We start from the raw sequence: 27037 nt of genomic DNA, 5'->3' as shown, positions 1-27037 counted from the left end.
CTCCTTTCATTTACTATAATTCGTAAACGCGACTCATCTGAAATAGCTGTTTCTGTTGCTTAACGTTTGCTTTCTCTTCACATAGCTTTTGACTATGACTTTCCTGAATCTCAGCTTGAGCGTCGCTGACCGTCGTGCCGAAGAGCCCGGGTTAGAATTCCGGAGAAGGCATGCGTGTTTGTAAACGTATAGTGTCGGTGCGACATGGCGGCACTCTAAATATGCGGCGAGGCGAAAGTTCTCTCATGTAATTTGGTGGCAGGGGAGAGGATGGGAGACCTTCGGACCCGTCTCCCCGGGAAGCTCTCCATCAAAATTGGGGGCGGAAAAGAGCTAAAAACCTGTCACCTGAAAGATGCTTGAGGCTGATGCCAACGGCAGGCTTAATCTACCGCTCCTTGCAGCGAAAACTTTCGTGGGCTTGGCCTGACTACGTCAGAGAAGAGAGCATAAGCAACAACAACAACAGCGAAAAGCTGCACTGAGCTACGGCTTGGGAATGAGCTACGGGAAAGAAATCATGATAGTTTCTTGAATTTAATAATGCAGTACTTTTATTACTCTGTAGAGACATCAGTTTAAGTCGAAGCAGGAGACATGAAAAATGAGTCCCTCGCCGGGACTTGAACCACAGACCTCTCCAATACGCGCCGAGCGTGCTGACCACTACACAACGAAGGCATGCTAAAAAGACGGGATAAATACCTTATATACTCCTCCTTTTAAAGGTATATAGGGGGATTAGGGGACTCAACCGCCAAATCCTCGTGGTGAGGAGTCCTCATCAACCAACGGTTTTTAGTTCGGGTGCCACTGCAGAGATATTAAGTTATTTCGAAGCGGGCGACCATGAAAAATTAGCAATACCCTCGCCGAGACTCGAACCACGGACCTCTCGAATATGCGCCGAGCGTGCTGAACACTACACCAGGAAGGCATGCTAAGAAGACGGAAGAAATACCTTATAACCCAAAGTACGTCTACTTTAATTAAGGTGATCTCTACAAACATTCGCCCTCGTTTTAATTTTTCCGAAATCACTTGAAAACTTTGCATTGGCTAACATAAGACAAGGCATTTTTGCGCTGAACGTTTATTTAATCCGAACACAATCACCGCAAAAGAATCGCTAATAAATGTTTCATATCTCAGGTCAATTGTGGCTCTCGTATCCCAAAGAATTTCTATTTCTCTCCCATTAATCTCCCCATTTCTTATATAAGCGTCAAGGAAATCTTCCTCGATATCCTCTTCAATACTATTGCGTGACTCGGATTGTTGATTTTTCTCTAATTTTGGACATGCCGGTCTCAAATGCCTGAGCGCATTACAGTAGTAGCACCTTGGGAATCTTCACTTTTCGAATTGATTTTCAGCCCTCTTGGCACATCCCACTTTAAAGAGATGGTGCAGCTCGACCTAAACTCTAACTTATATTCTTTCAGTTTTGATTCCGATGTCGATAGACAATTTTCTCGCTTTTATCAGTAATGTAGAAAGATTTCGATTCCATATTAATAACGTATTCAAAGAGCTCGGGTAATCCTACTGCCGAGTTTAACGCAGTCCACGCATCTAGGAAATGCTCTTTCATTTCTTTCCTTAATTTGTCAGAATCTATTAACTCTTTTATCCCTTAGGTCATTTAACATCTAGCTTACGAGCCATCTTTTGATGTAATTTTTTATTTCAGTGGTGAAATCTTTCCAACTACTCTCGGTTTTTGCCGGAATGACTAGGAGATCAGTTTGAAGTTCTGAAAAAATAACTATTTTATGTGCTCAACATTTTCATTCAGGTGATCCAGTTGAAACGTTTTTCAAAGGGTATGCTTGAAAATATAAACTGATGGAAAATGAATGCTCAACAATAATAAAGACTTGTGCTCGTTAAACGAAATTTTTTGAGAGGCGTGTTTGAAAATCTGAAGGATAACTTTTACTCCTTAAACACGTGACTTTAACTTTGTGTACTACATTTATTTTCCGAATTGCGCGTTAAAAGCGAGATTTGAGTCAAGAATGCCTTTAAGAATCTAGAAAGGCAGTATCAGCAGCTTACTATTTGTGAAATTTCGGAAGTACTTGGAAGAGATGTATCCACTGTGCATAGGCGTTGGTAGTAGTGGTTACAGAAAGGTACTATTTCAAGAAGGTCGATATCTGCCCGCACACATGCCACCACTCAAACAGGAAACCACCGTAATCTCCGCATATCTGTGGCGCGTCTCACTACATCAGCAGGAAATATTCGAGCTTTGGTACTAGAGGAACACAATGAACTGTAACAAATTGATTACTTGAGGAACAGTTCAAGCTATACGCCCATTAACAGCCACAACCACTAAATCCAAATCACCGCAATTTGAGACTTCGTTGGTGTCCAACCAGAGCTCATTTTATAGCGGAGTGAAAATATGCTGTTCCCTCATATGAGAGCCGTTTTGTCTTGGTGATAGCGATGGCCGAATCTTAGCTAGAAGGAGTACCAGATGAGCACTTGGAACCAAGGTGTCTACAGAGTAGACACAGTGGACCTACAGAAGTAGTTTTGGTCTGGGTAGAAAGTTCCTTTGATAACTGAAGCACTGTCATTATCCCAAACACCTCGACAGCAAATTTATTCGTCAGACTTGTGACTGCGCAGATTGTGCTGCCATTCTTTAGAAATACTCCAATAGGTATTTTCCAACGGGATAACGCTCTTCCTCATAGCGTTGCTATAATCCAACGTGCAGGGTGTTGAAATGTTGACTTGGTCTGCGCGATTATCCGATCTTTCTTCCATTGAACACATGACTGGACGATAAATTTATCAAATAACTTTTTTACAGAGAGAAATGCTTCATTCCTCTAAAATGATTTCTTTTTGGTATTATAAGTTCCTTTACCAGCGGTATATTTACTTTTAAAACTTTTATTATGTTAAAATTGTTTCATAATTTTAATGGACATTAAAATGTCTTACTTTCTATCATACTCTCGTTAATCTTTGGTTAGGCCATAATGTAGTATGAATAAATACACGTTTCCCTTCAACTTGGTTCCTTTATTGGTTTGGGTCAAATTTTGAAATTAATTTTTGGCCCTCTTCCACCGAACCTGTTTTTCTCGATTTTTTTTACATATGCATATTTGATGCAACAATAACACAATATTTCAGAACATTTGTTTTAAATTTAATGTAGATATAATTTTAGTTATTGTTGTATCTTTCTAAACTGATTGTTAAATGATGAAACTAATTATCATAGATTTCGGATATTTACGTAATCGCTTAGAGCAAGAAAACGTTCCTGTAATGGCCATTTTACTTGCCTCACTTTTGAACTTCAAACTTGAAATATTTATTCGTAATCAGTTTAGATTTCGATTTCAAAAAGATGGCTTTTTTTCAAATTTATGTTTAATTGTACTATAGCGCTAGCAAAAATAACGGACAATAGAAATTAAAAGAAATCTGTTTACAATAATTTAGAGATGCAATTTTTTTCTTTACTATACAAGACTTTGACAGATTTAATAAGATCTTATTTGGTTACTCAATAATACATTCAGATAATATTCACCAGGAGGCAGTGAAACGACTACAGGAGAGAGATTAAATTCTGATTATTTCAAATGGCTAAAAAGGTTTTATAAATTGTTTCATTTTCTTAACACTTCTCAAACAATACTTGAGTGGTCAACTTTTCCTAATTAATAACGAACATAAAATAAAAATTGCTTTCCCAACATCATAGTAATCATATTTGTATAACGTGCACTTCATATGATTTAATTAAATTTTTCCTTCTTACAATCTGTCAGAGCACATTAATTTCTATCTATTCATATATAAATGCCGGTTCCACCATCACAAATATGTTAATAATTGGTTTAAATCTAAAGAGCCCCCGAAAAAAAAATAAATAAAAAACTAACAAATTTGTCTACATTTGTACCTAACGATCAGCTAAACTGCGATTATTTCTCTTGAACAGAAATCTTAGCTTTGCTTCTCGCTTTTGCGGCTATGAGCCTAATTTAAGAGGTACTTTAATTCAAGAATTTCTAACCCAAATTGACAACTAATTATGTTTAACATTGGGAAAATGACAAATTAACCACATAACCAGCCCATTCATCGGAATTCGAAGCCGGGTGTAACTATTCGTACGTCCTTTTAATGTGTTCCGTTGAATCACTTCGAGTTTCTTTTCTTTTTCAGATTTTCAAGCTTAGAATTATCTGAGAGTCGTGATGTCAAGGTGTTTGAAAGACTTCGCAGAAGTAGTCAAATTCGTAAGTGTTTACTTTCCTACTTTAATTTGAAAACGTCGCGTCGATCTTAGTATATCCTCTGGTCACATAGTGTTTCGGATTCAAAAAAAAAAAAAAAAAAAAAAAAAAAAAATTGACAATCACATTTTTTAAAGCAGCATATCTTTAGAACTTCTGATATTGTGTTAAGCGGAACTTGGGAATCAGAATTACTATTGATATTTAGCTTGTTAAGCTTTAAACCAGTAATCTTATTGACCTAAAGCGGTGGCAGTGAACTGGTTTTTAAGATTGCAAGCACGTCGCTGATAAGACAAGAAAAAGATTGACGAAGCATCTACCACCATATAATGGCATAAAGAAGGGGTATTCTTTCCGATTCCATTTCCTGCTGCTGACGTAGTAATCAGCTCTTCGCAAAATTTATGAGTCTATCTAATGCTTTCAAAAATAAGTTCAGAATATCCGCCGGTGACTTGACTAACCTTAGTCCTTTTAGCAGGGAAATGATATCGCTCATGATAATAGTGAAAGTAATCACTGGTTGAATATTTTCGTCAGCTTGGGTTATTTTTGATGTACCGTTCCTAAGCATATAACTATATTTCCCACGGCTCTGTCTATTTGCATTTTTTTTTTTTTAATTTCTTGGTCAGTCCGGTAAAAGTTTCGTCTGACATTCGAATCTGCCTTTCTATCTTGCCATCTCCCTCCAATAACCATTCCAGCCTTGAAAGTTGTCTTGTTGCAGAACTTGGATCCACTGCCACAGGGAATCCTCAAATACCTCGTATCCGGTATACCGTCACGTTGCACGACCTTTCCGACTATGAGAGGGGATCATACTCATATTTAACTCATTTGCTGCTCTAGTTTACCACATAGTATTTGAACATTCCTGCACTATGAGCTTCACAGATACGTAAATAAAATGACTTTTGAACGATACATCTCTTTCTCTGTTATAAAATGTGCATTCTTATCAAATTTCGTTGTAATCAGTCCATCAGTTGCTCTAAAATTCGACATAATGTGCACATTCTCTTAATTTTGCCCACATGTGTATTTTCCAGCTTTCTGAATAGCAGCTGATGCGAGTATAACATATCATATATAGTACACCTTCCCACTTTCGTAGGAGGATTACTTCAGATTACTGATGAATTTAAAATAATGATAGGCTTATTGGAAAGCATTCTTAGAAATAATTTTTGAACAGACATCTGTGCTAGATAAATGTAAAATAATTTAAAGTAAAATAACTGAATTTGCAGTTAACGGTGCAGCAGATATGATTGATAAAATAAATGACGTGGCTGTAAAGTTAATAAAAGTAATATATAAAACAAAGTATTCAGAATAATTGTCCGCACTATATATTGCATCATTCATCAGGAAGCACGTGGTGCCTAAGGTTTGCAGATGGATAATGTTACGGAAACGGTAATTAAAAACGCAAACGTTATTTATGAAAGAGGTCTGGATCAGCGATAATTTGTTGCATTGTTTGAAGAAATTGAAAGTAGTAACGGATGAATGATTTATTATAACAAAGTGAGGGTTAAATCGAGGAGTTATATAAAATGGTTTTATGATTTAAAAATTGAATTCAAATATTTGAAGAAAATAAATAAAGAAAATTTTCAAGAAAATAAAGAAAGAAATAAAACCATTTACAAATACATAAGGATACGTGAATGGTAAATTAAGCATTTCTTGTTGACTTAAACAGCCATTTAAATATCTTCGGTAAAAATCTGCTGGAAAGAATAAACTTATCACTGATATGTATTCTTATGTTAAAATTTTTTAGTTAAATTTCAGTTATGAGAAACACAACTATAATCAACGAATGCAGCACATTTCCTACATTTTAAATCCTGCTCAGTTATTTAAATTGAAACAGCTCAATATGTCGAAATATGGCATGATTACGACAAAAATATGGACAAAGATTAATAATATTAATAATTAGAGCTCTTATTTTACATCATTTTCATTACCTTAAAACATTGTAGAAACCTGCACTTTAGAAAATATACAGTTCAAGCTAACGTATTTACAATACAATAGAAATCATATTGAAGAGTTTGAGGGTACAAATTTAATTAACATTTACTCGTATTTTATTTTTTTATTATCAACAGATCAATACCCTCAGTTACGAATTTTTGTACTAAGAATAATAACCTTTCTCAAGTACATTCATATATAAATAACGTTTTTCCTCCGATTGGAAATTTAACGAATCTAAGAAAAGAACCCGATTCGCCGAAGAGCATCCATAATCCATGATAAAGATAATTTATAGTAGTTTTCCTCCAGGGTTATCAATTTTTTGGGAATATAAACGCCATCAAGTTCTATTAAGGAATAAAGAAGTTTATGATTATTTACATATAAATGTATCTATTGTTTCTCTGCATGTGCATGGAATAAGATTTTTATTGTTTATTTTCAAATTTTGCTCTACTTGGAAAATTTTCAAAATTTATTGCTTATTCGAGTGGTCCACGGTTTAAGTCCCAACGAGGGCACTGCACATTTGTCACGTCTCATACTTCAAAAACACCCAATGGCTCTATAAACGTCAGGCAGAACATTTATATTTAGCTTCCAAGAAGATCAGTAGCAAAGTGTTTCTAGCAGAATGGTTTTGCAGGTATCAATCTTTAAACTTCAGATGTAAAATAAATTTACATTTGAATTGTTCTTTATGATATTATTATTGTTGTTTATATCTGTTTTCATAAATATAGTAAATGAATTTTAAAATTTAGTTAAAACCACTTCATTAGATTAGAACTCCTGCCTAGATTAAAGAAATCCGGCCCATCAACGGCACTGAGATCGAGTATTCGACCTGCCAGCAATTTAAGTTTTAAACCAGAACCCTTAATAACTTTAAACCCTTCGTTTATAATTCCAGACTTCGAAAACCCTAAAGGAAGAACTATCAGTTACCAAACTTAAAGCAAAAGTTGGTTATAATTACATTTTAAGTAGATTCGTGATATAAAAATTAAATAAATGTCAATACCAGATTTTAATAGTACGAACTTTATATGCTTAACATTTCTATTTAAGATTCATTCACGAAGCTTACTTTTATACAAATTTTTATTCTTTAACTATTTAGAATAACTAAAAATCTTTTCTAACATAAGTCACTTTTTTCTGTTTTCAAATTAATTTTAATATCTCAAAAATTAACGCCAAATTATATCATAAATAACTCAAAAATTAATAGCTCTAAGTAAGTAGCAATATTTTTAATTTCAATCTCTGACATATACTTGCTCTACTTGTGAATGTCAGAGATGCATAATTAATTAAATTATATGCTGGAAAGAAGTTATTTTTTTGGATCGAAACACAATTTACTGGTACATGAGCATTAGTTATACCCAATCATGTCTTTACTAAATTTCATATAAGAGTATGACAATTGTCGAATTCTTAGAACTATGACAACATGAAAAAAGTGTTTAAGTGAATTTAATGGAGAGCTGCTGTTTCCCTGTTGTAGAGGGAACAAAGGAATCGTAAGTAAGTGAAGAGCTTAATATTTGTTTAAGTCTCGTCAATAATTAACACTCAGAAGCTTGTAAGAATAAGAAACCATATATGAAAGAAAAACTTATTTTTATTCTCAAGCAGATAGATATAAATAAATGACTTCTTTTATTTATAAATACCCTGAAGTGTGAATTAAAGAATTGTAATAACAAACTCTACAATGCGTTCTACAGAATAACCTACTGTAATCATCTTCATGTTTGTTACATCTTTATATTAAGTAAAAATGTTTAAGTAAAACTTTTGCTGGTAAACTTTTGATTATGTTCAAAGTAATATAACAACCCCAAATTAAAATCATTCTAATGCTTTTACTTTGATACATTATACAGCAACTAAAGTATGTATTTGCTTTAATCTAATGATACAGATCAAATTTATCGCTAAAATATCATAATAATAAAATTTATCAGCAACAGTTTCAAAATTGTTAGAGGCGAAGCAAGAATCTTTGAGCCAAGATGTATTACAATAGCTTAAAGTCTAAGCAGCTGTACAGTGAACATAATTACTATTGTCGTATAAGAAAGTAATTCATCACTGCTTTTAATCATATTTGATATTATTAAGCATTATTTAATTGCTTTTTCGAAATAAATATTCCTGTTTAAATAAAAGATTTCAGCGGTACGGTCATTAACACATGTCAAACGATAAACCACGGAAAAGCAAAAACGTCCCGTCTCATCCTCAGAAAGCATCGAATCATTTTATCTATCACATAGATGTTATAACCTGTCATTATCACTGACCTGATCACTGATCTGAGAATGACCGCTACACCCTGTGCGGATGCGTCGATGAACTTTTAGGACATCAAAGATGATATATCTTGTTTGCTCATAAACCGTGATGCCCCTAATCCTCTAAAGTAGACAAAATATCACTTTACCCAACAATAGATCCTTAATAACGTTGTACACTTTTACGTCACTTGTCTTGTTAAGCAATTTTATCCCCGACATAAAATTACATAATCTCAATAAATCATATTGTAGTTCAATAAAGCCTAATCAACTAAGGGAAAGCTAAAAAAAGCAAATATTCTTCGCTAAATTTCTTGAATTATTTTGAAATTAATATTAACTGATACTGTCAAATAAAAATGCCACTTCAATCTAGACTATTTTCCGTTTCTATATTTTAAACTGTTTAATATTTATGTCGCATAAATGAGATATAAAATATTAGCAGTCATTTACAAAATTACTTCAATTAATTATTAACGACTTATTTATGAATTTGTAATGTATTTTTTATTTAGGTATCCAGTTAAATTCCTTATTTTTCTTTCCGCGATAAAATACTTCAAATCCTCTGCGTTATTTTCCTTTAAAATATATTATGGGAAACGTTCTCAGATACTTCCGAGATATCTTGCTAATTTTAGAAACTTGTTAATTTTTTTACTAATTTTCATGGAGATCAGCCAAACTTTAAAGTGCCTAAATTATATTCCCTCTTTATTCCCTTTAAAACCGCTCTCTTTAACATTTGGGAACCAGTGCAATTCATAAATGAAAAGTTTCTTGAAAGCGCCTTTAATTGTAATAGGACCTTATCAAATCCAACTTGCATGCCATGTAAGGAGTTAATATTTCAAATCGTAACAAGAATTTTGATTCATAATGACAAAGCTTCAAAATGAAGAATCGCTATTTCATCAAGAATGAACATTCTACGACCAGTTACGAATAATAAAGAAAATAATGTTGATAAATTATTTAGACGTGGAAACGATTTTCAGCTTAATTTTGTCCTATCTGATCATACAACTCGGGATCTGTCATCATGTAAAGTTAATAGAGTGCTTTTGTATTGTATGTGTGATTACGGGAAAGCCTCGAGGGCTATCTGCCTAAGGAGAGGGATGACTTCGTGGAGGACTTTCTAAGGGAAACTGGCTCGTATACACGTTACACATGGGGAAACCACGAAAACGCCCATGCAGCCAACCCGTTCGCGGGATTCGAACCTCGGACCGAACTACCGGTGTTCAGCGACTTTACCGGTTCGGCCGCTGGTGGGCCTCTAATAGAGTGCTTTTACGCTCAAAGATCTGAGCTATGCAGTGACGTGAAATGATAGCATAATTTCATTACCTGACCAATCTACAGTGTTCTGGCAGAAATGAATAATTTTCGCAAAAGCTATTACCCTGAAAAAGCATTACATTTTTTTTTTCAAATAACAGCAGTTGTTTCTCATTCTATTGCTTCCTGTAGAATACTGAGCCTTTTATGTTATTTCAAAGACTGAAATCCATAGTAAAGGTTTGTAAGTTTGTGTCTGTGGAACATTTAGGGTAGCATTTGTTTCTATGGCTAGATCGCCTCCAGATGCTAGACTTATTTTAATTGAACTGACAAAGTTGGTAGATGCGCTTACTAAAATAGGGATTTTAATAATTCAATCACTTTGGAATGTAACTTTACATAATTCAGCGGCCAGCACTATATTTTAAAATTCTGATATTACTAAATACTAAATACAGCCTTAATGGCTGAATTAAATCCAAGCTTGAAAAGGAATATTTATTTAGCTACTTTGCAATCCGAGGCGAGAGCATTTGCCTTCAAGATAGCAAAAGACCTGCCTAACAGCGCAAATGATCGTATCGCCATTGAAATTCCGTATGTCCTCTGTGGCCTAGTATAACTGGCATAAATTCCAGCAATCTTTCACCCATGATAATTACAATTAAGTTTCATTTGCAAGAGAAATCAAGATGTCTCAGCCCCTTTTTTTAATGTGCTGTCATCCTATATATATGTAAGAGAAGTAATACCCATATATAGGGTGGCCATAAGAAAAAGGCTTCCCAGATATTGGAACCCCTAGCAGCGTATATGACCAACTAATTCAATAGAAATTTCAGATACTATTATTTGAAGGTATGCTCTCGAGACTTTATTAATTAAAAATCGGCTTCAGTTCATGCGAACTGAAACTGTATTGAAGCGAATTAATACTTCATTTGAACTCAATGGACTCCTAATCCAAGTAATTCGAGGATTTGTTTTTCTTATTATTCATATTGAGTTTAATCAGCTTAAAGCGAGCTGTTTATCTAAATACTTAGCACATTTTGGCTTTGCTATTATATATAGGCGAAAATGGTTTTTCATTTCGAAACTTTTGTTACTGTTGTTACAAATTTTAAGAATTTATTCCGCTATTTTTATTTTTTATTTTAGACTTTATATTTTTTAGATTAAAATTTTCATTTATTTTGTCATATGCTGGATTACTTCTTTCTTGCATGTTTTTGGACTCCATTCACTAGAAATATAAATGTTTATAATATACTGCTTGTTTGTGATTTATGCTATTATTTTTTAACCCGGCCAGTACGTTTTCAAAAATTGCATATTTTTTTTCAAACATTGGATTAAAAATTTGCATTTCGTTTTGTTTTCAAGAACTGGGTTACTATTTTTGTAAATTTGTTTTTTGCACTAAATCAACTCAAAATAATTTTGTAAATTTGTCTATTATTTTGCAATCTTTTTGAATTTGCCTAAGCATTTGATGATATAATTCTGCTATGTTTTGCGCTGCTTACTTCGGTCTGCATAGGATGGACTGGTAAATACATATATTACTTTTATGGTTCTTCTAAGAATATTTTTAAATTTTTAAATTTAATTTGTGTCTTTGTCGGTTCAGAAACAGTACTTATTTTTAACTTCTTTTGTTGCAGCACACCACTGACGATGATGCAAAGATTTAAATTTCATATTTCATTTCTGGATTTGGTATGTTTTGCTCTTCTATTTCTTGCAGTTTCTCACTATGCTTCTAAATGTTTGGTTATTGCATGAGATTTATTCCGAGTTGAACATGTGATGAAATTTAAACGTATTTTTTATTCTATTTTGCACTATTATCACCATATGTTACCGCAATCAGCACACAACTGGATTAGGTTTTGAACTGCTTTATACTTTGAATTTATTCATACGTATACACACACACACACATACACATATATATACATATAAATATACCATCCCATTTTTAAAGTATTTAATCGGAAATATTCATGTTTTGGCAATGTCAAACTTAAGAACATTTATTTTCGACAAACAGTGAAATCTAACTTTTGATGCGAACTTCCGTTTCCAATAGTTATATTTGGGGAAGTTTACACTTATTATGCTAAAACAAAATCGTAAGAAATTTCACTCCCGTACGAAAACAATTGAGCAATTTGAAATTCAAAATTTACAGTTTTTGTTATCATTTTCAACTTGTCTTGAGGGATCGGTTAATGAAGTTAAAATGATTCGAGGAAATATGTCAAAGTAAAGGGCAGCAAAAAATCTGGATGATTTAATGCTAATGTGGTATCCAGATCAGATTTTTTATAAGTATTTTATAATAAAAATATTCCAGTTTATTGGGGGAATACACACATAATTACTTCGATGGCTTTGTTTATGGGATTGTTTAAATGAAAGAAGTAATTGTCCAAGTCACAAATATCAAATTGTTATGTATGTACAGGTTTGCAGTGCATTGAATGCAAACAGAACGATGATAGTTTGTTAAATTTATTTTCTCAAAAGAAACACTGTTCAGTTCTGGAAATTTTCAAAATATTATTCATACAGTTCTTCTCAGTATAACGCGGCACGGTCAGTTGTTACCACCTCAAACTATTACGAACGTTTAACACAAGACAAAAAGCTATAAATGCGTAAGCTCGCACAGTGGTCTCTCAACACTCTGAGTACTATGAGCTTAACTCTGAACTCTGAAATAAACTGAAAACTGATGATCTCTCCGGTCTTACGTAGTTTTCCTCCACCCGAAGAGAAATTACCAGTGCCTTCAAATTTCTCAAAATTGACTTATAAAGGGGCAAAACCAGAATGTCGTCAAATGGTCGCCAAGTATGGCGACAAAAAGTATTCGCCAAAACCATCGCCAACGAGATGACTTGCGTTACTTTACGACAGCATAAACAAACTACAGCTAATAGCTTAATAGCTTAAAATAGTAACTATTTATGGCATGTGTAAACCTCTAAGAGCTTTTAGATATTTAAGCAGAGTACCCTAAGGTAATTTGGCAAGATAAAACCACATAAAAGTTTTGTCAAGTGGATTCGATTCACGATTTTCTTAAAATATGAAAGTGTAAAAGGCCATGTATGTTCATCTAATGTCTACATATGTCTATGGTGTACGTTGATCACTTGTCCTTTTGCAGCTGAGGGAAAAAATTCTATTTAACTTTCGAAATTAACATAAAAATTTATGCAGCTTGCTCTGATTCTTGTTGCTATAGTACTTTTAACATTTGCTCTTTAGTGTGTTAATTTTCTGTGCAGAGTGCATTGTCCAACAATGTGCAGAGGAAACCATATTGCATCAAATTGCACTAATCACACAAGCAAGCTGTTGAAGCGCTGGAATTAGCTTATTGCCATCGAATTTACAGCTAACAGGACCCGAAGGACCTATGTCTTCGAAAAAGAAGGGGACAATGGTAAACGTTGCCTAAGCCCTGACTACATATTGGTCTTTTCAGAATGAAGAAACGACTGGTGCGGTGTGGGAGGAGTACCCTTTGCTAAATTTTGAATACTTACCTTGCTAAATGGTGGAGTACCCTTGCTAAATTTTGGTGGTACGGTGGGGGTGGAGTACCCTTGCTAAATTTTGAATTAAAATTTTGAATACTGACACAGTCTTGGAGAAAGACTGCGTGTTCTGCGGCCATGCATTGTCTACTTCCATCCGAACAAAAAGTTGTATGGCAAAAGTTTGCCTTATTGGCAGGTCATCAGCAAGCTCCTGAACGTGCATAATTTTGAGCGAATAGTATTACAAGATGTTTCGTAAAATTTTACGAACCATTCTGGTATGCATGTCTAAAAATTGGGCAATTTCTCTTGCACTGTGTGGTCTACATCACTGCTTGTTTCATTTTGCTATGCTATAGCCACATCTTCCACTGACGTTGAAGCAATTACTTTCTTCTACTGGCGTCTAAGCAATTACTTTCTTCCCTTTGTGACAGCTCACGTCAAATAAAGCTTTCTCTTCGAGTTTCAGGTATAGATGCAAGTATGTATTTCAGATCATTCTAACCAGTAGTTCTTTTTTATGGAACCTTTAATTATATTCACTCTGCATATGTATGAGCATAAGTTAAGCTTTAGACAAAATAAAATAAAACGAACTTATAACACGAACTTGCTTAAAGCCAACATTCTGCTGATATGAACACCGGCAGCGAAGTCTATAGTCTTAAAGAAAGGTTTATCTAATAACGTGAGTTTCGTTTAGCAGAACTTACAAGCTGGTTTTTAGCCTGTTGGTTCATTAGATTTTTTTTAAAATTAACACGAACTTTCAAAGGTTTTAATATTATTTTCCTGTTGTTTCTTTCTAGGGCTGTGTTCAGAAATGTTCAGTGCCGTTTAATTGAAAACCTCAAAGAATACACGTTATTTTGTAAAACATTAGCCAGCACGATTAACATGCTCGAGAAACGTGATCACTGCGTCAAAAATGAGCTTTAGTAGCGTTAACAATAAGTTTCATTCATGAAACGCAATTATGTGTTCAGATGTGATTTCTTATTCTTTAAAAATTAAATAGCAGGACTAATGTTAAATCTTGAATGATTCGGAATTTATCAGTGAAATTTAATTACGGGTCTTTTACAAGCGGTCGAAGGGGCGGGTTAGTATATTCTATTTTTACTAAAATTCAGTAGGTCACATAGCATATATTAGCATGTATTTTTCTCCTAAACTAGCATCTCCGAAACTGGTCACTAGCATGTATTTATTTTCCGAAACTAGCACCTCCGAAACTGGTCACTAGAATGTATTTATTCTCCGAAACTAGCACCTCCGAAACTGGTCACTAGAATGTATTTATTCTCCGAAACTAGCACCTCCGAAACTGGTCACTAGAATGTATTTATTCTCCGAAAATAGCACCTCCGAAACTGGTCACTAGAATGTATTTATTCTCCGAAACTAGCACCTCCAAACCTGGTCACTAGCATGTATTTATTCTCCGAAAGTTCTAGCGGCACTATTCGGCAGACCTGTAGATGTTACTAGGGTAATTTTCAGCGACAAATAACTTTAAACTGTAAGCTGTAAGAGAGTGATTCATAACCAAGACGAAAAAGACAGGCACAGATCTGCAAACAAAACTAAATATTCTAAAGGAAATAGATCGTGGTGTACCGAAGGAAGGTACAATTACCAAAAGGTAAGGAATTTCCAAATCAACCTTAACCACAATTGCGAAACAATTCTCAATCGTGCTGCAGCGGGGTTGGAGAAAAAATCTAAGCAACTTTGCAATGCTAAGTACGAAGTTGTCGAAACTTTATTTCTTAAGTAGTTTTGCAATGCTAAGTACGAAGTTGTCGAACTTTATTTCTTAAGTAGTTCAATTATACGCGTGCTTCCACTGTACCTTTAAGTGGACATGTAATTCAGTCAAAAGCAAACAAGATTGCAAAAATTTATACATTCAGCATTTCATTTCTTCCGCTGGTTGTATGTGCCACTTCCAAAAGAGAAACTAGATTTTATAATTAATGATTTGATCTGAAACAAATAAAGCTGATGAAGAAGGATCAAGCGGCTAGTTGCCTGCATTTGACCAAGCAAGAGAAAAGTATGTCTTTTGTGATGTCTAAAATCTGGACAAAACAGTTTTTTTCCGATCATTTTAGAAGTCGCATTCTCGGAAACAATCTCTTTAACTGTTATCTTTCTGTGTAATGCAGACGGTAGTGTCAAGTGATCCGTCCTATGATCAGTAAGTCCAATAAATCACGTTATTTAAAAAACATAGCACTTTACCTTGCATTTACTCTAAGAAAGCTAGGATAGACAGCTCATTATTTCGTAAATGGCTTCTTTGTTTTTATAGTCGAATGGTGGTTCAAATAGGCATCTTCTTAAGCCTATAGCAAAAACGATCTGAGCTTAAACGATGTGCAGTTTAAACGCAACATGTCGTCTTTAGCCTATAGATCAATACATTGTTGTAGTTGAAGAGGTCTTATCCCAAGCTTGTGGCAGATGCAATACGCACTGCTGGCATTTTCGTTCCCGCTTGCGACAGCGCAATGTAGAAGCATTTGCTACTGAAAAGCAATCTACTAGTGAATTTTTTCAAGTACTTTAATTAACGTGAAACTGCATTGTATTCTATGACGAGATGCATAATATATTATAGTAACTGTATACTGTATATGGGTAATGCGCAGAAAGAACTATTCCAAAAATAAAAGTTCCCAATTAACAAGAATTTTTTAACATTAACTCTTGATTTTTCAGTCCCTTGAGAATTGCATTAACGCGGATTTATTGTCAACTATAGTGTACATTTATTAAAATATTTTACATTTAAGAAAGCTATTGTAACGTCTGTAAATAGGTTTCGGAGTTGGAAATAATTATTAGTTGGTCTTTTGGAAAGGCAGAGAAGAGTTTTCACATTAGAAAACAAACAATAGAATTCAACAAGTGAACAGAGAAATGCGACATGAAGACTTAAGCACAATATTTCTTTCTTTTTTTCTATTTACCCTGCTATGCTTTTATGCTTTCTGTTTAAACCTTTTAAAAGCAACTTCACTAATTTAAATTGCTTTATTTCAGAACATTCTCCTTCTTTGACACCATAATAAAATACTACGCTGAAAAGTTAGAAAACCTGTTTAAATGTTTGAAGACTGCACAATAAACGAAAAGAAGTTTTCTCGAAAAATGCAATTATCGAACGCAGTCGGGAAGTAGCTGTTGTAAAGAGCTTTTAAAATTCTGTAAGTGACATATTCAATAAATAGATTTATTTTAAAATCAAGAGGGGGAAACAATTCTAAGCAGTATTCATCGATTCAGTTATATTTGTTAATTTTTCGAGGAATGTTATTTTGTTCTGAATTTCATTATGACGGATCAAATGTACGTGGCTGTTAATTACTTTAATTGAATCAGGACAAAAAAGGAAAAGCCTGGGTGATGAATAAAAGAAAATGCAAATATTAAAATTCCATCGAGATATGGAAAAATTCTTTCTGCTAATTTATTGTCTTTTTTATTTGTAAACGGGATAACGAAATAACATGCAACAATATCACTCTTTAGGTATTTACCTACAATATTCATTTCATTCAAGAACACATTTCAAGAATTTCAGCTTTCAAATGATTACTTCTTAGACAATGTAACAAATATTGCATAACATTTTATTCTTGCTGTTTTGATTGAGATAAAATGGTATTTTAATTAAAAAGTATATATTAATTTAGCGAACGGAAATAATTCGTTGAAAGCTTTTTTTTTTTTTTTTGTTGAAATATATTAACCCAGCGCTTTAATAATTGAAACAGGACAAAATTTGTTTAATGCATAGATTATTAATGTCATCACGTTAAAAATATGCTTTTGTTACGTTACAATAATGTTGAAAATATCCATAAACTATCAAATGGAAATTTTATAAATTATATGAATTAAGTAAATATAGTTTTAATTGAATCAATTAGATGCATATTTTAAAATATCTGATGCGGACACCACATGACTGCCTTGTACGGCCTATTAAATTATACACATTTATCGCTCCCATTCGTTTAAACGTATTCCCTGGAATTTCTTTAGAAATATATCTCTCATTCAATTAATTCAGTTCTTTCTTGGCAACAAGGCAAAAATACATAAAAACTCAAAATATCTTCTTTAAAATTAGAAAAATAAGGAAAACCATAAAACAAAAATACAGTTATAAAATCTAAAAAAACGATTTTTACAATTAAAATTATAGTTTCGACACAAAATGCAGCTATTCGGCTACCGGTTAGGAAGACAGATTTTTTTGGTGCACAAAATTCAAAGTTTACTTTTGCTTCCATTCGGCAAAGAGACATTGAAGTTGGTGCGCAAAATGACTTAATTTACTATTCTACCAAGAGTTTCAAATGTAAACAAATGTCGGCCTCGTTAAGTTTAGAACCATTTAATCAACTTTTATATTGCTGATAACTCTTAAACTATTTCATGCAGATTAACAAAAGCCATAAAAACATTAAACATTAACCATAAGAACACCATAATTTAACCTTTAAAGCAAAAAATTCGCAGTTTATCAACATATAGGAATAAAAAATTGAGTCCACCCAGCCGGGGTAACAGAATGTGTATATACGTACGTTTGGTGCTGCCGATTGCAACAAAAACGCAAGGTGCACAACTACATGTTATGGCAGTCCCCATATACAAAATTTCAGCGTTCTGAGTTTACTCTTTTTTGAGTTATGCGAGATACATACATACGCACGTACTGATGTCACGAAACAAATCTCTTCTGAGTCCATTTTAAATCCATTTTTTTATTGCCTTTTAAAAGACACCTTTATTCTGTCCGTACATGCAGATTGCATGCAAAAATAGCTTTCAGATGGATTCGAAAGCGGTCGAAATGGATATTTTCGTTGAAATATAATACCCATTTTAAATCCTTTTTACAATCCGTTTCGGAAAAAGTCATATGCGGACACCACATGATTTCCTTGTACGGAATATTAAATCATCTGCATTTTTACTGCATTAAATTTAAACTTATTTCCTCGAAATTCATAAGAGATATACTTCTCATTCAATTAATCCAGTTCTCACTTCGCGGCAAGGCAAAAGTACATAAAACCTCAAAATATCTTCATTAAAAATTGGAAAATATAGAAAAACATAAAACACAGAATACTGTTAAAATAATTAAAAAACAGTTTTTACAATTAAAATTAGAGTTTCTACGCAAAAGCAAGCAATTCGGCAAACAGGCAAAAAGGTAGAATTTTTTGGGCGCAAAACTGATATTTTATTTTTTGGTCGTATTCTGCAAAAAGACACTGAAGGTACAAAATCTGACTTAATTCACTATTCTGCTAAGGTTCAAATGTAAGCAAATATGGCTGCTATGGTTTAAAAAAATTAGGCTTAGCCGCACTTAAACAACTTTTAAATTGTTCATAATTCTACAGTGAAATAATTCGAGGCACGAAGTGATTTAAATCATATATTAATGAATCACAGACATATTTTAAAGGGTCATAGCACAGTTTACTTTGGGCATACAAACATTTACATAATTCTCAAGTATTGTTTTCTTAATTTCAAGAGTAAAGACATCAGAATTAAGATTAGTTTTGCATAGTATAATTATTAATGTTGATTATTCTCACATAGCACGATTTGATTATTTTCACTTAGCATTATAATTGCAAGTAAAAAAAAAAAAAAAAAAAAAAATAGGTAGCAAATCTGGTTACAGCTGTGCGTGTTACTCGTTAAGAAAACCTCGTAAAAGAAGGACATTAAAAAATAGAGGATATTTGTCTATCATGAACAATGCTGGTTCTAGTATTAAATTATTTGCAATCTATAATTAGCTGTAAGTACGATATTATATAAGTTGATAATTGGGAATATTATATTTAAACATCCATGCTTATATTTATGCACAGTAAAATAATTTGGCTGTTGCATCATACCTTTTGAAATTAGAGTGTATTACATTTTCGTACATAAATATATTTACGTTTGCTGGAACATATTTGCAATATGTTCAAAATGAAAGCAAAATAGCGTGTTATCCCATTGTCCAATCCCATTCAGTGATATCCGAGTTTAATTTCCTGAACTAACGCTCGTTTTCTTTGGTCCAACCCTATAAGACCTGCTAATAGTTTGTTTTTTATCTCCTCCTTGTAAATACGACTTTTAACAAAACATTAATATCACCTAACCTACGGGCTTCCCCTCAGTCGGACTAAAGTATATGATTCTATCCTGTATCTTATTTTGCTAACGTGACAATTACCACGTATGTCGAGCAACAAAACACACATAAGATGCGCTTTAAATGTATTAGACAACGTTTAGGGAATAGCACTTTATTAAACAAATATATGCCTCTATATTATAGAAACATCTGTATAGTAAATTGAGATTATCATAAAGCACTTTATGTCGGATCTAAGTTGATTTTCTAAGTTGCATCTTATATCCAGGCAACAGGCTTGTTCAAATACGGTATTAATAATTAGACATTTTATATGTCTGTATTCAAAAGAGTTAATGCAAAACGATTACAGTGGGATAGACAAGGAGTTCTTGGAGCTATGAGGCTTATTCGCAACAGTGGCATTTTTCCTAGCAAATCGATTATTAAACAACATTCTCGCAAAATTACTTTACTCGCTTTACTCCTCCAAGCGAATACTAAGAAGATCATATGAAGGCTTCCAAGTTATTTGCGAGACATAATATTTGCTCCAAAAGACTTAGCTTCACAGATCATGTAAACTGCACTTCGTAAGTTGAAAATTTGGAAACTTTAACTGCCAAAAACTGACGTGGAATCAACCGATTCCTAAAGCAAAGACAGAATGTATGTGAGAGATATAAACGTCACTTCTAAAACAAATGAGGATTTTCAGTATGTAATATAAAATGAGGAATGTTGTTTGATCTAGATGAGACGATTCTGACGTATTTTCAGCAGCTTCTGTGACAATAATCAATACTGCCTTAAAACGGAAAACGAGTTTATAAAATACTTTTAAAGCACAGTTTTGTCATGTGCCTTTGCTTAAAATATAAAATAGTTACCTAACTACTACTACTTCTTCCTGCGTATTGGTTCATATCATGCATAAACTTGAACTGAAATAAATTCTCTATTAAAAGATATGTAACAATAATATTTCACAATCCTTGATAATACTTAAAAGAACAATTTGACTGTAAATAACTTCAAGTTTGATTTGTAAATGGTGAAATGTGTTTTGATCCTTTAAAAATATCAAAGGAAGCTTTTTAAAGAAAAAATATACTTTAAAAAGTAATTCCATATTTATTTTATTTCAAATCTTGGAATGTTATCAAAACCATTCCTATAAATAAGAGAGTGTTCACTTATATTCATTCAGTGTAAAGGATTTGTCTTTAAATCATTTGTAGATATTATCATTTGTTAATTGACTCATAGGCGTGAATAAAATGGACAGTACTTAAATATTTATTATATCTAATGTAGGTATGGTACATATGGTAATATAAATATAATTTTAACTTTATTTATGAAAATGCATTGGCATGGATTCAATTTCGAGTCAGAAATCAATTTATATATACTTTTATTCGCACTGTATTTCGATAGAACATAATGAAGTTATTAAAATGCTAATCAATTTTATTATGATGCGCAGTGAAGTGAATGATGTATGATGTATGATGTATAATGACTAGAAATAAGATATTAACTCATATTTCAATCATAATCACAAAACCTTCAACATGTACAGATCCAGCATTATGCAAAAATGATAGAGAGAGCGACAAAAACACATAATATATCCGGAGCTCCTTCACCTGTTCTTGAATATAAGAAGATTCATTCTCTTGAAACTTTATCTGTTTCGAAAACATTTGCATTCAAGCATGAAGTAGTTTGGAATGTAAAAGAGGGGAATTATGAAGGAAATTAAAATATTTTATCATATTTTTACAAATTGACGTTACTGTTTCAATACCATGATTATTTTATTTTCCGTCTAAGTGAATTATTGATCTCAGTGCGTGTATTTTTTTTAAAAAACGCATAAATAAAATTTGGCAGAAGCATGCACAGAAGAGGTTTTTCAGTGTCAAATAAATAGTTAAGATTAAAAACAAAGAAATAAACCAAATTTAACGTTTTAATAAATTTTAATACACCAAGTTTTCAATGCAAACACAGGATTAGAATTCAAAATGTTTATTTGGAAAAATATAATAGAATATATTCTTCCAAGATTATAACTTTTGTACATTTGAATCCCAATAGAATTCGTTCTTAGATTGGTTTATATAGTGCAGTTAGAAATAAATAAAGACACAAACTGTAGTTTGAGAAACACTTGTATTTAATTTAGAACAAAAAAGGATATTTATCCTAAACAAAGATGCATTTTCAGGGATAGGAAGACAGTTGTGCTACAAATGTATCAAATAACGTTTAGAGAATATAGATTACTTTTCCGTAAGATAATTATCGATTTATCTCTGATTGTTAGTTAAACTAGAAATCAAACTGATTTTCACTTAGATAAAACAGAACAAAAGCCTTACCTATTGCTTGCTTCATTCATACATAAATTAAATAGACCTACGTTTTATGGAATTTTTTCTTGAACAGTGGTTTCATTGCATCTTTTTAACCCGAAATGCGCTATTAGTGTCGAAGTGCGATTTTGCGTCGATTTAATACTATAACCAGCAGATCACGCTTCAGGTTGTACCAACAAAAGTATTGTCCTATATAATTTTTAATGAAATTTAAGAAAGAATGTTCATGTACGTACGTTCCTCGCATTGTGAGAAACTGCCTTCTATAGTACTTAGATAAATCAAATTTTGCATAACGTAGGAACCGAAAAAGACGGAATTTTGAATTTTGTTATTGTTTTATTATTTATTTCACATTTTGTAAATCTTTAATGAATTTCTTATTATTAAACTCAAAAATTTGAAAAGCCAAAAGTTTCTACCCAATTCGAAATAAAACATTTTCGATTTCCAATGCGTGAACAAACTCCGCTACATGAAAGCAATGTGTTGTTGCGGCCGGAAATAAAGCAATTTTATCTTCCACGCACCAGCATGCTGCCATTCAGTAAGACTCAAGACACTTTCAAACTTAATCTAGAAGGTTATGGAGTAAAAAAGTGGTTTAAAACAAAATTCTTACAATTTTTTTAAAAAAAGACGTCTTAGTGTGATTGCTTTTGATAAAGAAGTATTAAAATCATAAGATGTCTGATTAGAAATATTTAATATTTTGTGAAATTACACTAGCTGGAATCAGTGAAATCATTACATACTTTTAATTTTATCCTAAAATTTTAGGCTGCTGGACGCGCAAGGGTCTAGTTTAAAAAAGTAATATAGCAAACGTAAAATTATGTACGTTGATCTAACGCCGTATCATGTATTCTCGAGATATGCTGTTTTAAATATTTTATGATTTTGCTGTTGAATTGAATTTTATGTGAAGTGAGTGCGAAGAGCGTGAGATTTAATAAATGTAGTTAACACACAATAAGATAATAATTCTCGTAAAAAACAAAACTTTGAAGTCATCTTATTAAGAAAACTGAATATTGATATGATAAAATTAGAAAAGACAGAAAGATATAAAAAAGCATGCCATTATTTAATACTGCATCCGAAATTTTAAACATATGCTGCTATGCTAGTTTTAAAAAAATATTGATTTTGCTATTGAATTGTATGCGGCGTAAGTGCGAAGAAACCAATGCTTGATAATAAAGCTAAATGCAAGAAAAAGGGGTTAACAGGAGGGAATGTAAAAGCAGACTGGTAAAGTGGAAATTGAGCAAAAGCGTAAAAATCCTTGACAAAACCTTTTGGGCGACTATTAAAATTTAAAAACTTTCAGATTTTTTTAATACTGTCTCTTTCGAATTTAAATAGGGCTGATTTCATTATTTCATTGTTTTTTAAGATGAGCTTTTCACGTGATGTATAATACTTATACGGTAGAATAGATAAACGCCAGCTGAGTATATCAAAAGAATACTCACTTTGAAGGATAAACTTTGACTTAATTGTTCATATGCAACATTCACATTAACGTTACTTAGGGCATTGGTTAGGCTGCGTATAGGGAGAGAGAAGTAACAGAATTCAAATTACAGTGTTGTCCTCAAACTTTCGCAGAAAATTTGCAATTAAATAGTTTTTAAAGTCGAAAATAATAATGAAATAAGGAAGCAAATTTAAATATTACGGAATAAGAAGTTTGCTTCTTGAACATGGAAAGATAGCGATAATTTAAGTTATATTTAGATGAATAACTGAAATATTTTAGAAGTCTGATTGATTGTTTCACGAAACGATTAAGACCATCAACTCTAAAACTATCTTCTTAGTTAGAGGGATGTCTGAGAGAAAAAGTGTGTCATATTAAGTTTTTTTCGGACATAATATTTACTTTTTGATTTACTTGCTAAAACAAACTCAAGTCTTTGAAAATTACTTAAAGGAGCATGTTCCCTTATTTCTAATTTAACTCACAATCCAATTTTTGAACCCATTTTCACAAAATTCAAATTTAAGACAGCAGTTAAGTAGACAGTTAAGTTATTAACACCGGGACCATGCATGGTAAGTGATCATGGCAGGGAATACAAATATTAAGTAGAGCATTTTAACCAATTAATTTCTTTTATTCAATTTCAGTCCTTATGTTATTTGTTAATTGATAAATGACAAAAATGAGTAGAAGTATATTGATTGAAAGAAAATTATGTTTTAACATAAGTTACCCCCAAAATTTTTATTGTTTTAACCTGGCACAGATCAGTTCTTTACATTTTTAATATGGCATTTATCATTTCATCACAATAAAATAAGTTCCTAAGGTAACCACTATTACATTTACTGATATTTCAATAAAAGATTATCAATTGAGTTATTTTCACTATTATCGACTTCAGGAAAAAGACAGCGAAGAAATTCAAACCGCTCATTTATTTCAGGCCCTTTTACTTTTACTCTGATTACGTGCAAATTAAGAGAATTTAAGAAATTCTATATTAAACATAATATTAAAAATGACGTATTTAGAAGGAACTAGTTTGCCGATGTCACTGAACGCTGGGATGGGAACAGGAACTCAGAAGGTCGGGAACGGGAATGTGGCTGGTAGTCAAGTTGTACCAAATTCTCCACGAGGATCCTGCCTGACCGCGAAGTTCCTGATAGGAAATATGAAGGAGAGCAATCCGGATATTTTCTCCTCTGATAAACTGCGGCATTTCGAGAGGAACATGTGAACAACTTAGACTAGAGTATATAAGAAACCATCTTTAATTCAGCAACGTCGAGAGAGTTCGGGAGAAGCTCGTGAACAATGCCGACCTGGAGAATATGCAGTTACTACTTCTCTCTGGTAGGAATACGGTTATATTTCAATTAAACGGCTGCAGGGTAACGCAATAGCCGCAAATTTTAGTCGTATCAGCACATTTCGGCTGGATGCAGCAGAATACGGAACTCGCTGTGGAGATGTAACTCATACATAGCTCATGGGGTTAGATTACATGTGCAGCAAGTGAATACTAATTTCTACGTGAGCTCACTTACACATGTTCACGCATAGCTTCAACCAGGTAATAAAAATATTCCCATATTCTTTTTCACACGATACTCTTAAAGATAATTTACCTCGAAGTATCAACTGTCTCTAATCTGCTCCATCTGACTACATGCGTGCACATTACATCACAGTTCCTTCAAAAGTGAGTCGCAATTCACAAGTTCTTTCAAGATCATGGAAGCGAATCCCAGATACCACAACTTTCAAGATTCGCAAGAGGAATAAGTTTATAAGGAATAAGTTTCCACTTTTTCGCCAAGTCAGCCAAAAACAACCCTTTGTAGAAGAACTAGTTTACCCAGAACTAGTACCCAGAAAACTAATAGCCAACGGTGGATAGCAGCACTCCAAAACCAGTTGACCTTTTCGCGTAATTTCACATTAACCCTTGACTTTTACTGAAAGACACCCCACTTAATATAAAGAACAATAAAAAAGCTTCTAGAATATGCCACTTCATATCTTACTTTGAAATTAGAATGACACAGCAAAATTTTGCTTCGCTTCGCTAGCCTTCCTGATTTTTCACATACAAATTATTTCCCTATTTTCATAAATTTTCCGATTAAATTTAGCAAACAATAATTAGCATTGAAGAACTGATGTTTCAGATGAATAATTTAGTGAACAAATTAATAATAAAATAAAACTATTAAGCCAAAGAGTAAGGAAACAAAATATATATTAAAATAATTCTAATTTTTTAATGAATACAATTACGCTTATACTTTTTCTAACAAGAAAAATTCAGACATTTTTCTACATAACAGGTGTTTTGAAAGAGATATGCATTCAATGCAAGTCTCTTTCAAAACATTCAAACTTGCGCATTACAATGAATTTTGCGTAGTGTTTACAATAGTGTTTCCTCTATTACAGATAAAAACCACAAAGCAAATTCATTGTAATAGCTTGTACGCCGGGAGGCGAACTCTAAAAAAATTACGCTGTTCAGCCATCGTATTTGCTCATTTTGCAAATTCGGAAAATTAATATGGTAAGAAATGTAGCATATAATAAAAGTTCACGGTTTTTTTAACTTAGTTCGTTATTCTTATTCATTTGACAATTTTTTCTAATATTTTTGGATAATATTAGAAAAAACTGAAAATGTAAATTGAGTTGGATTTTGTGCGCAATGGTTGATATTCAAAGTAAATTCAAGTTTTGCTTATTGCCTGCTTGCTCTAATAAATAAGGGGGAAAAAGTACTTGCTCTGCGTAGGGATTTTTCTTTCTGTTAGTAAGACAGAAGAGAACAGAAGGGAAATATTGGAAACAGATAATAGAAAGAGATGCATACATTCTCCATTTGTAGATTGTTTATTGCATCTGCTCAGTGATTCGTAAACGTAAATTTACTATTTTCCGAAAATTACTTTTTCTGAATTATTAAACAGGAAAATAAGAAATAAGCTGTATCTCAACAATTTTACCACACGCAAATGAGCTATAACGTCGAACACTAACCCTGTATTTCTCTAGTGCCTTTTGTGAAACAAAACAGATGGTGGATTCGAGAGAATTAAGGTTAACACAGTAGCGTCTCGGTAACTTTTTTTTTTCCCTTTGCTCTTTTCACAGTTGCAAAGACTCTTTGAAATTGAATTTTCTTCGCGAAACAAATAAGGTATTTACTTTGTTTAGATGTAAATACAATTACCTGCTTTACTATTAGGCAAAAGATTAGGATAAAGCGCTGGAAGCTAATTACGCAGTTTGAGGTATCATAATTAATTGTTGCACTATTTTCAGTTCTTTCATCGCAGATATGTCATTAATTTCTGGAACCTGATGCTGTTTTTGAGATTCCTTTGTTATTTAAGAACAAATTTCAATTAACTATTGTAAAATGATTCCTCGTTATTTGCTAGGCATTAACACTCCGGAATGTTTTTTAATTAACTCATTTTGAAATTTGAATTACAAATTCTGTAGTTTGATCTCAAGTGTTTTTGTTTTGCATTTCACGTAAGCGGGGAATTC

At 32.7% G+C, this 27037-nt stretch overlaps 1 protein-coding gene and 1 long non-coding RNA gene across 4 annotated transcripts in view; one reads left to right on the top strand and one right to left on the bottom strand.

Moving 5' to 3' along the window:
- Window positions 1–27037, bottom strand: part of LOC118181836 (cell adhesion molecule Dscam1-like) — a 1419238-nt gene that overhangs the window by 549952 nt on the left and 842249 nt on the right. The gene's annotated exons all lie outside the window — the stretch shown is intronic.
- On the top strand, window positions 4208–16831 carry LOC118190141 (uncharacterized). Its single transcript, XR_004758368.2, has 3 exons — window positions 4208–4283; window positions 11545–11599; window positions 16489–16831. It is a non-coding gene; the product is annotated as an uncharacterized LOC118190141 (long non-coding RNA).

The sequence above is a fragment of the Stegodyphus dumicola genome, chromosome 5 (genome assembly GCF_044657685.1).
Source record: "Stegodyphus dumicola isolate Sdum_Otavi_A_Nest chromosome 5, ASM4465768v1".
In the NCBI taxonomy this organism is placed as follows: domain Eukaryota; kingdom Metazoa; phylum Arthropoda; class Arachnida; order Araneae; family Eresidae; genus Stegodyphus; species Stegodyphus dumicola.
This window is presented reverse-complemented; position numbering and strand designations above follow the sequence as displayed.